This window comes from Arachis duranensis, chromosome 6 (assembly GCF_000817695.3).
Source record: "Arachis duranensis cultivar V14167 chromosome 6, aradu.V14167.gnm2.J7QH, whole genome shotgun sequence".
NCBI classification, from domain to species: Eukaryota; Viridiplantae; Streptophyta; class Magnoliopsida; order Fabales; family Fabaceae; genus Arachis; species Arachis duranensis.
Window position 1 is genome coordinate 108426791 of NC_029777.3, and position 10324 is coordinate 108437114.

Below are 10324 nucleotides of genomic sequence, written 5' to 3' on the forward strand. Positions count from 1 at the left end.
TTAAAAATATTTTAGAAATAAATAAATTTAAAAGTATGAAAGAAATATTTTTATTGAATTTTTTTACGTAAAAATATTATTAAAAAGAAAAGATTTAATTATGCGGATATATCCGATATCCGATCCAATTTGATCCACACATTTACGGTTTGAATCGGATCAGATCCGACACTGAAAAATGCGAATATCATTTCTGATTCGATCCGCAGACACCCTTATTCACCAGACCAAGTTATAGAGAAATTTTCAAAAGTGAAGAAGTGATGCTTAACTAGATATTATGCTTAAATCGGTTAAAAATTTGGGGAAAATTATATTAGAAGTTGATGAAAGAATATAATTGCTTTTACTATAATTATTGCTTTTGGGGTGTTTAGTCTATCACTATAAATAATGTATTTAGTAAAAAAATACTATTTAGTTGTTCCCTAAAATATGATATTTATTTAGTCTCTAAATTTTTTGTGATGATATCAATAGTACATAAATAATGTCATCATTTGATTACTTACATGAATTTCTTAAATAGTTTTTGTCCATATGAAATATTTGTTTTTTAATGAAGTTCTTTTATTTTGATATAGTAAAATTAAAAAATATTTTTTTAGTATCTATTATTAATGTATACTGTAAAGTATTAACATGACAAATTAAAATACTGATAAGACAAAATATGTCACATTAATATTTAATATTTTAATAAAATAAAGATTTAATTACTTTGTTGATTTTTATAATTTTATTAAATTTTTAATTAGGTCTTTATATTTTTTTATTAAGTTTATACATTATTTTTAATTTTGTAATTAAATTATTTTTCGTAAATTAAAGATATATATAATTAAGAACTTAATTAAATCTTTGATCATATATTTTTTGGAAAAATATTATGTTAATTTTAATATTTTTTATATGAAAATGATCTAATTATAAAATTAAGAATAGTATAAAAATCTAATTAAAAAATAGTATAAAAATTTAATTATAAATTTGATAAAATTATAAAAATTAACAAAATTAAATCTAAAATAAAATACCAGCGAAGACTATAGTGTATGTATAGATAATAGGAAAAGAATTTTAAGTGTGGCCATTATTATTTTGCAAAAACTGTGTTAGTTTGTTTGAGGAATTGAATTACACTTTGTCTTTGCTAAATTATTTAATTTACACAATGAATTGAAAGAGTTGTCTTTGGTAAATCTAGCATATTTTGATATATATGTTTTAAACAGCAGACAAAGTTCGATGGGAATATAGAAAAAGTGATGTGATGAAGCTTAACTAGACGGTGAACATACCGGTGCAGTCGACTTTACGTGAAGTTGATAGCTGAAAGTCGTTAGATAAAAATTTAGTCAAATCAGTCAAATCATCTAACAATTCTTAATTATCAATTTCACGTGAAGTCGACTGCACTTGAGTTTCACCTAACTAGCATGCTTAAATCGGTTAATAATGTTGGGGAAAATTAAATTAGAAGTTAATGAGAATTAAATAACATATCATTGTTTTTGTTATGTGTAGCAATTTGTGGATACGTAACTCGTCAATAAAAGTTAATTAGAAGATATATAAACGCAGATAACAACTTAAGGTTGTTAATCCATCACTAGCTAGCTACTCTATGAACATATTGATATTTTATTTACTTACTACTGAAAGAGTTCGCTCGTGATGTGTGTTAGTTGGAAAATCATGGTTTGTATTAGTTGGCTATTAAGAACTTTAATTTTATCCTCCTTTTTCTATCGATCTCAATCCATGTGCCACATTCTTTAGTGACTAAGGTTTTTTTTTGTTGATAATCTTTTTCTAGAGTGGTTATATACATTAATATAATAGCGAAATTAAATAGTAACATATTATAGACACCCACTTTATTAGGGTTAGGGCTCATGAGAATAACTTTTATATGTACTTAGGTAGCATTTGTTTGTAAAAGACTGAAAGTGAGATTAAAAAATTAAAATTTAGCATTATATTTGACGATGAAAAGTTAAAATTAAAATTTCAGTTTTTTTAATATTTTTAGAAAATAAAGATTTAGGAAATTAAAATTTTTTGGGATAAAAACTAAAATTTTAATAATATTTTTTTAAAAAATATCTTTATTTAATTTTTTTTATTTTTAAATTTATTTTTTATTTTTTATATTTATCTTAAATTAAACATAATATTGAGACATAACTCAATTTAATATATTTTACATTAAACACAATACAAAAATTTAATTTAATTTCTATCTATCAATATTTGTATCTCAGTTTCAGTCTATCAATTTTATTTTCCTCTTCAAACGTAATTTTACAGACTTACCATAATAGTGTGAACTAATTTTAATTTATAATTTTATTCAATAAAAAAATAAAATAAATAGCTATGAATAATTATTATAGTGATTAATTAACTATTTAGCATTCATAGGTAATCTTTAATTTTTTTTTATTTATTAACACTGTAAATTATTTTATATTATTAAGATAAAAAATTAAACCTACAACTTTAAGGGGTATATGAATGAACTTGTGAATCAGTACAATGCTTTAGGAAATTCCAAGGACCCACCTTATAGTTGAAGGGCTACTAAAGCAAATAAGAAGGGATATAAAGAAGAGATGAAGAACAAATTAGACACAACAGGTTGAAGCATTCTGAAAAAATGTGATGCCTTTTGCTTAGCTTGCAAAATCATATCAAACAAGTCATATGTATATGTATGTCCTTCTATCTATTGAAAACATACATATGAGGTGCTTATTATGATTTATGTTATTTGCACTCAATTTTTTTTAATTTATAAAGTACGAGACTTAGTTTTATATGACTGTGTTTAGTTATGAGAATAGAATAAGATAATATATTAATAATAAAATAATAAAATATAAAAGACAAAGATATAAAAATTAGTATTTTTTATATTTTATTTTATGATAAATTAAAAAAATTATGATGATCACATTAATGATATAACGAGCATAAGAACAAAATAATTTAACAAGTGCTTATTCATCCATTCCTCTAATTGCACTTTCATTCTAATTAAGAACAATGATCACATCTTTTTCTATTTGCAAAGAAACAGTGATAATGAATATATATCATCATTAATTGGCATACCCATCACACATGATGGCCAAAATCGCTATTATTTTTTTTATCCATTTGAATATATATATATATCAAATATCTTTCATTAATACTCGTCTTTTTTATATGTGCCTTATAAATATATTTTGGTCTAATTGCTGTTCGTTCATTTGTCCATTTGCTGAAATAAATGTTTAGAATTTGATTTTTTGTGTGTATATAATAATTTATTGATTAGTGGTAAATTCTTAAATAAAATTTAAATTCATAATAAATTAATTTTTAATCGGATGAACTAAAAAATACAGTAGACAAAAAAAAAGTTCTTTATTTTTAAATCGATAGTCTTGAATTTAGTTAAGTGTCATATTAATCTTAATGACTTAATGAGATAAAGCACTAAATTTCTTTGAACTTTTCATTCATAATTTTTGGTTAATTTATTTTAATTACTAAATATTTTCATTTTTTTAAATTGACAAACTATAGACTTTTTAAAAAGAACGATAGAATGACCATCTATACCCTTAGCATCACTTCATTTTATTTAACTAACAATTCCCAAAAATTTTCCTAAGGATTATATATATATTCTAGCAAACACGTTAGAAAAGGTATAATATAAATTTCATGATCTTGGACCATTTTTTGTTTTAACTTTATATACCTATGGATGTTAAAACTTATATATAAATGGGTGAGAGTTAGAAGTTAGAAGAAAAGGGAAGGAACCATAATGAAATTGAGTGCTGGAGAAGGAAGTAGTTGCTTTTGGAAGTGGTCCTATAATATAAGGCTGAGTGCACTTATAATTACATACGCGTTAAAAGTTAAAGGTATTAGGCATGCATGTGTTGCTGTCCATGCTCTGTTTTTTCTATTAAAATTAATTGATTCATTAATTTAAATTCACTTTCCTTAATTCTTATTTTCATTTATATATTGGTTGGTGAATTAAGTGCTTCCCATACTTGCCACTCTTGAAGTTCCAAATGCATGCATATATATTGGGACCTCAATCTATCTCACCCTTTTGTGAACCATTTACGTATGACTCAGAAGATGGTAACCACACATACGCTCTATTTATTAGTAAGGTTTGGATGAGAAAAATACAGAGATATTAATATAGAAAAAATATATTTATATTCCTTTTTTTTTATGAAATTACTTATTCAAAATCTTAAGTTAATAAACATATAAATTATTATATTTTTTTATTTATTTTATGCTAAATTCTTTATTTTCAGGTTAATAAAGATTTTGATTCTGTATTATACAACTATTTGTTCTAAAAATTTTAACCGAAAAAAATACACAAATAATTATATTTATAATATCTTTTTATGTCTTTGTTTTCGCGTTCTTTCTTCTTCTTCTTTGTTTTCCTCCATCGTTGTCTTCGCATTCCTTCTTTTTCTTTTTCACGTTCTTTCTTTTTCATTTTCGCCGTTTCCCCTTCTTCTTTTTCGTATTCCTTCTTCTTCTTCGCGTGTTTTCTCTCAATCGTCATTCTTTTATTGTTGCTGTTGTTACTGTGTTTTTTCTTTTTCCCATTTAATTGAGGTTCATTTGGATCCAGATATAACCGAATTTGGTTCATATTTGGTGAATACTTAACAGTACGTAGTATCAAGTGAACCTAACTCAATTCACAAATAAACTGAAATTAGTTCAAATTTGAACAAAACGTGATAAACATTCAATCAGCAAAAAAGTCACATTTCAATTCATTTCCGCATGCAAATGAACTCAATTAAACCAATAGATGAACCGAATTTTTTAAGGAATAACAGATTTCGTGAATTCTTAAAAGTAGTATCAACTGAACGTAGTATCAAGTGAACCTAACTCAATTCACAAATGAACCAAATTCAGTTCAGATTTGAACAAAAAATGATAAGCATTCAATCAGCAAGAAAAATACATCTTCAATTCATTTCTGCATGCAGAGATAAACCAAATTTCTTAAGAAATAACATATTTGGTGAATACTTAAAAGTAGTATCAAATGAACCTAACTCAATTCACAAATGAACTGAATTCGATTTAGATTTGAACAAACAGTTAAACAATTAAAGAATAAAAAATTTGGTCAATACTTATCAGCACAACATCAAGTGAACCTCAATTAACATACAAATGAACCAAAATTATTTAATGATGACATCAGAAAAAATCAAAACTAATAAAAATATTAACAAAATGTTGGTATTATTAAAAAAAGAAGAAGAAGAAAAGGAGGATGCAGGAATAAAAATAACCTCATGTGTAAATTTGGGGGAAGGAGGAGGAGCCGGCGCTAATTTAGAAGAAGAAGAAGAAGGACAAGAAGTAGGAGAAGGAGAAAGAAACAAAGAAAGAGAAAGGGACGCCTGATTTGAAAAGTTATTATAACAACTTAGTTAAGTATTTTATTTGGATGTAGAAATTTATTCGTGTATATATATATATACACACACTATTGTACATAAAAAATCACTCATTAAATTAGTTCTCGATATAAAAAATTTATTAAAATATAAAATATATATTAAAAATAAATTAATTAACATATACATTTAAAATAATACCACATATCTAAATCTTTTTGTTAATCAAATTATTCTAATATAACAAAAATCAATTATGACTAACATTATTCCAATTTTTATTGTTTAAATTAGTGGACCTAGTTCGTAAAAAAATCTATATGTGTAGTATTATTCATATATTTATTAGGACTGGAAGTGAGTCGGGCTAGACCAAGCTCAAGCTCGGCTCACGACTCGACTCATTAACAATCGAACTTATTTCGTAAGCTCAAGCTCGACTCAACAAAAACTCACGAGCTGACTCAAATAATAGGAACATAATCTATAATTCTATATCAATAAATTATAACTTATATATATTAAAAATATCTAAAAAGTAACAATTTTATATATTGTTATCTATCAATAAATTATAAATTTTTTATTTATGTCCTACATCAAAATTCAGTTAATGAGTTTAAATCCAAGCTCAAGTTCATCTCATTTAATTTATGAGCTCAAATTCAAGTTCATACTCGACTCACCAGCTCACAAATTTAGCTATCAAACTATTAATGTATCAAACTCGAACTAGCTCATGAGTTGATTTGACTCACTTTCAGTCCGAATATTTATACATAAATAGAGATAATTAATTGTGACACATTAAATTGGAAGGAAATTTTAGTTAAGACATTACAGGGACAGAAGCAACTGACCCTTGTATCCGCTAATAAATGTTAAAAAGAATAGTAATGTTACATAACTATAGCCAGGACAATAATTTGTCACAATTGTTACATGACCTCATCAAATTCAAGAAGAGTAGTTAGACATGCATGGTATAAAAGTCAAATGTGTGAATTGTGAATACTATTCATACGTCCTTCCTTCATTAATTTACAAGTTAGAAATAATATACATCATATTATTATCCTAATACATATATAAAATAAGTTTTAGTTATTAATTAACTACGGCATATAAGTATATATTTTGCAATATATACATTTTTTATTAAACTATTTTAAATAAGTCAAATTATTTACTTTTTACACATTTAATTATTCTACTATAATAAATCTAATTATTTGAGTAATTAATTATTTAATTATGTAAATCAATATATATAAATATACATAAATATAAAATGACTGATTTTTATAATTAATTTTTTATATATATGAACAATTTTGCATTATTATTTTTTAAAAGTTATCATTCCGAATTCTAGAGGATTTAGATTTTTTGAGGTTTATATAAAAAAAAACATATATTATTTTAAAAAAAAGGACAAAAATTTTATGACAAGATATACTTGTAGCATTGAGTATATTTGATAACTGGCTTTATTTTGCAACCACCACACCATTCAATTTGTTACCACTTTTGCTGTACAAAACAAATTCCAGCACAAACGGTTTCTGTTTTGTGGTTGGTACTTGCATTGGTAGCTCCAAGCATTCCCCTACTTACCAATTATATATATAAGTTTTATATTATTTAAATTTAAGATTTAAATTTCTATTTGGTTTTAGAATTGATTAAGTTTATAACTTATATTTATTATGTTGCTATTCAATCAATTACAATTGCAATCACTTTGAGTTAAAGTTGTGATTGATTTATCTCTAGACAATAAATTTTTGTATGATTTATATACTTGAATTCAACTAATTTTTAATTCAAAATGTCTTTATTATATACCAAGTGTTTTTAGTAAGAAATTTGTTGTTGTTCTTCATTTGTTCCCTCTTGTATAATAAAATAATTAATACATGTTTATTTTTATGATCATATTGGATGTACATGAGACTTTTTTTTATATAAATTTTGGAATACTTTATCTTAATAAAATGATTAAAATTCAAAAGTATACATATGTTTTGATTAGAGTTTGATTATTATATACCTATCCTATATTTATATATATATATTGAATCAGCTAAATTTAATTTGTGTATTTATACATAAATCAAATTAACCAAATTTGATTTATATTCAAAAGTTTAAAATAAATAAATTGACTTCGACCACTTAAAATTATTAGTGTAAGAGTTTAGAATTTGGTAATCTATTAAATTAATACAACCAAATTTAATTTAGAAAGAGATATAGTTAAATCGAATCAGGCTAATTCGATTTATCTTTAACATGTTATGAAATAAAGTAATTCTTAATTGTTGTTGTCTCGAATAACACTTATAATGACTAATGATAAAAAAATGTAACACTAATGATTATATCTCTAATATTCCATAAACCTCCATTGTACACATTGTATAAATGTTTCATTGGCTCCTCATACTTTCCCTAAAAAAATATATTTAAGAATTTATAATAAATTTTACACGGTCAATAAATAACTTGAATAAAAAAATTTAATATTATTCGTAACCTATTGAAAAAAATTATATAATATCTTAGCTTATATAATTATATAACTACTTTTTATTAAAAATGATGACAATCTTATCCTAAAAGGTTAAAATTTAAGAATATCATTATATACAAAATTCAATTTTGGTATCTCTACTGTTTATACTATTTTAACTTTATTCATAGAAATAAAATTTTAACAACTATAATTTAACTACCATTATCACTATCGGTCTAAATTTAACTATATATAATCATCACCTATCTAAATTTAACTATGATTAGTAATTCTAAATTACTACTGTCACTAGCATTTTTAATTTAAAAATTCTAATAATCAACAATTCCAAATCATTACTCTAACAAATATTTTTTATTTAATAATTCTAAATTATTGCAGATCACTAACATTTTAAATTTAACATGAACAAGCAAAATTTTGTATAATTACTTTCTCATTGATGTTATCAGCAACATAGATAATCCCATCTAGATAATCCCATCTAATTGATAAAGATAATCTGGATCGTCCTCTATATATGACAATAATTTTGAAATTTTTCACTTTCTGGCCTTTATTGAATTCTCTCTCATGTATGTAACAATGGAGGATCGAAAGTAAATCGTGTGAAGAGAAGAAGAACCTTAACTAAGCATTGCAAGATTAAATCGAATTGGTCTCATTTAATTTATATTTATCTTTCATTCGTATATAAATCGAATTCACCTATTTACTCTAATCAAAATCCTAGATTCCCAAAATAAAATGGTGTCACTTCTTAGTTCTCACTACTAAATTAAAGTTGCTGAATTCAATTTACACATCTTGAGCTTTTGAACACAAATCGAATTTGCCTTATTCCTTAAGATTTTAACTGTTGAACCATTCATAACAAGTAGGTCGTATTTATATAATTGTTTAGCCCTAATAACTTGGCCAACTAATAATAGTTAATTGTAATTAGATCATACCAGCCAAAGATATCATAGCTCACCTGATGGGATTTCAATTGGAATATAAAAAATCAATAATTAAATTAGTCATTATATATATATTTATATATTTAATATATTATTTTATATATTTTTAATATATTATATGTGTATGTGTGTGAACAACATAACTAGTAAATTATCAATTTATGGAGCGTTGGAGTATAAAATAGGTCAAGTCCATTTTTTATTATTATATCATTATTAATTATCATCATTCTCATAATAATGTAGTTAATGTACGAAGTATCGAAGTTGATTTGAACTTGTCCGCCACCATTATTGGTCCATAACCATTCACTAAAAAGCGAAATGGTTACTTTTTATGCAGAGAAGAATGAACTCCAATATTATACTTTGCAACGGAAGATTATTCTTTTTATAAAGAAAAATATAATGCGTAATATATATTTCATGTAAATTTAGTCAAAACTTTTACTTTTTATAGTAACAAATTTTTAGTATATATGTATATAAAGAATGGTATTTGTACACTAAAATTAATTATTAAAATTAATTATTAATATATTTATATATAAATATGGTTGTGGTTTAATTTATTTTTAATATATATTTATATTTTAATAATTAGCTAATTTTAAGAGAATGAATTTTTTTATTGTTAAAAAAATTAAAAAAATAAAATGTAATTTTTAATTTGTTATTATTTTTTATATATTTTTTAGTCTTACTTATAAAATTAATGATAAGAGATTATACTTTATTTTTTCAATTATTAAAAAAATTAAGAAGATCTATTCTTCTAATTTTAGTGTATAAATAACATGATTGTATATATTTATATTGTCGCCGTTTACTATTAACCGGTATGCCCCAAGAAATTTGTCGTTTCATGTAAAAGTGTGGCAATATTGTTGTCGTTTGCGTAACGTCTCTCCCAAGACTCATTCCCTCTTCCAAGTTCCTCGTTATATATAGTTCTCCCTTCTTTCTACGTCGTTTTCTTCTGTTTGCCATTTTTTCATGAAATATTAAGAATTGCTCGTCACCACAGGGAAAGTGACGTGAACTCTCGTATCCATTTACAAAAATGCCCTCCAGATCACAAATCCAACAGCCACAAGCCCACGAATAAAGAGGGAAGGGAAGGAAACCACATAAAAATTATAAGATTGTTAATTGCATATAAGAAATTCAAATCTATGAAATATTTCTTTTATTTTCTTCTTATAAAATATTTCTACCATTATATTGCATTGCACGCATTTAATCTGATTTTAAAATACAGTAAAAGACGTGAGCCAAAAAAATAAAGTGTATAATTCAAAATAGTATATAAAACATTCTCTTTTACCAAATTATCCTCTTCCAGAACTGCACCTCTAAAC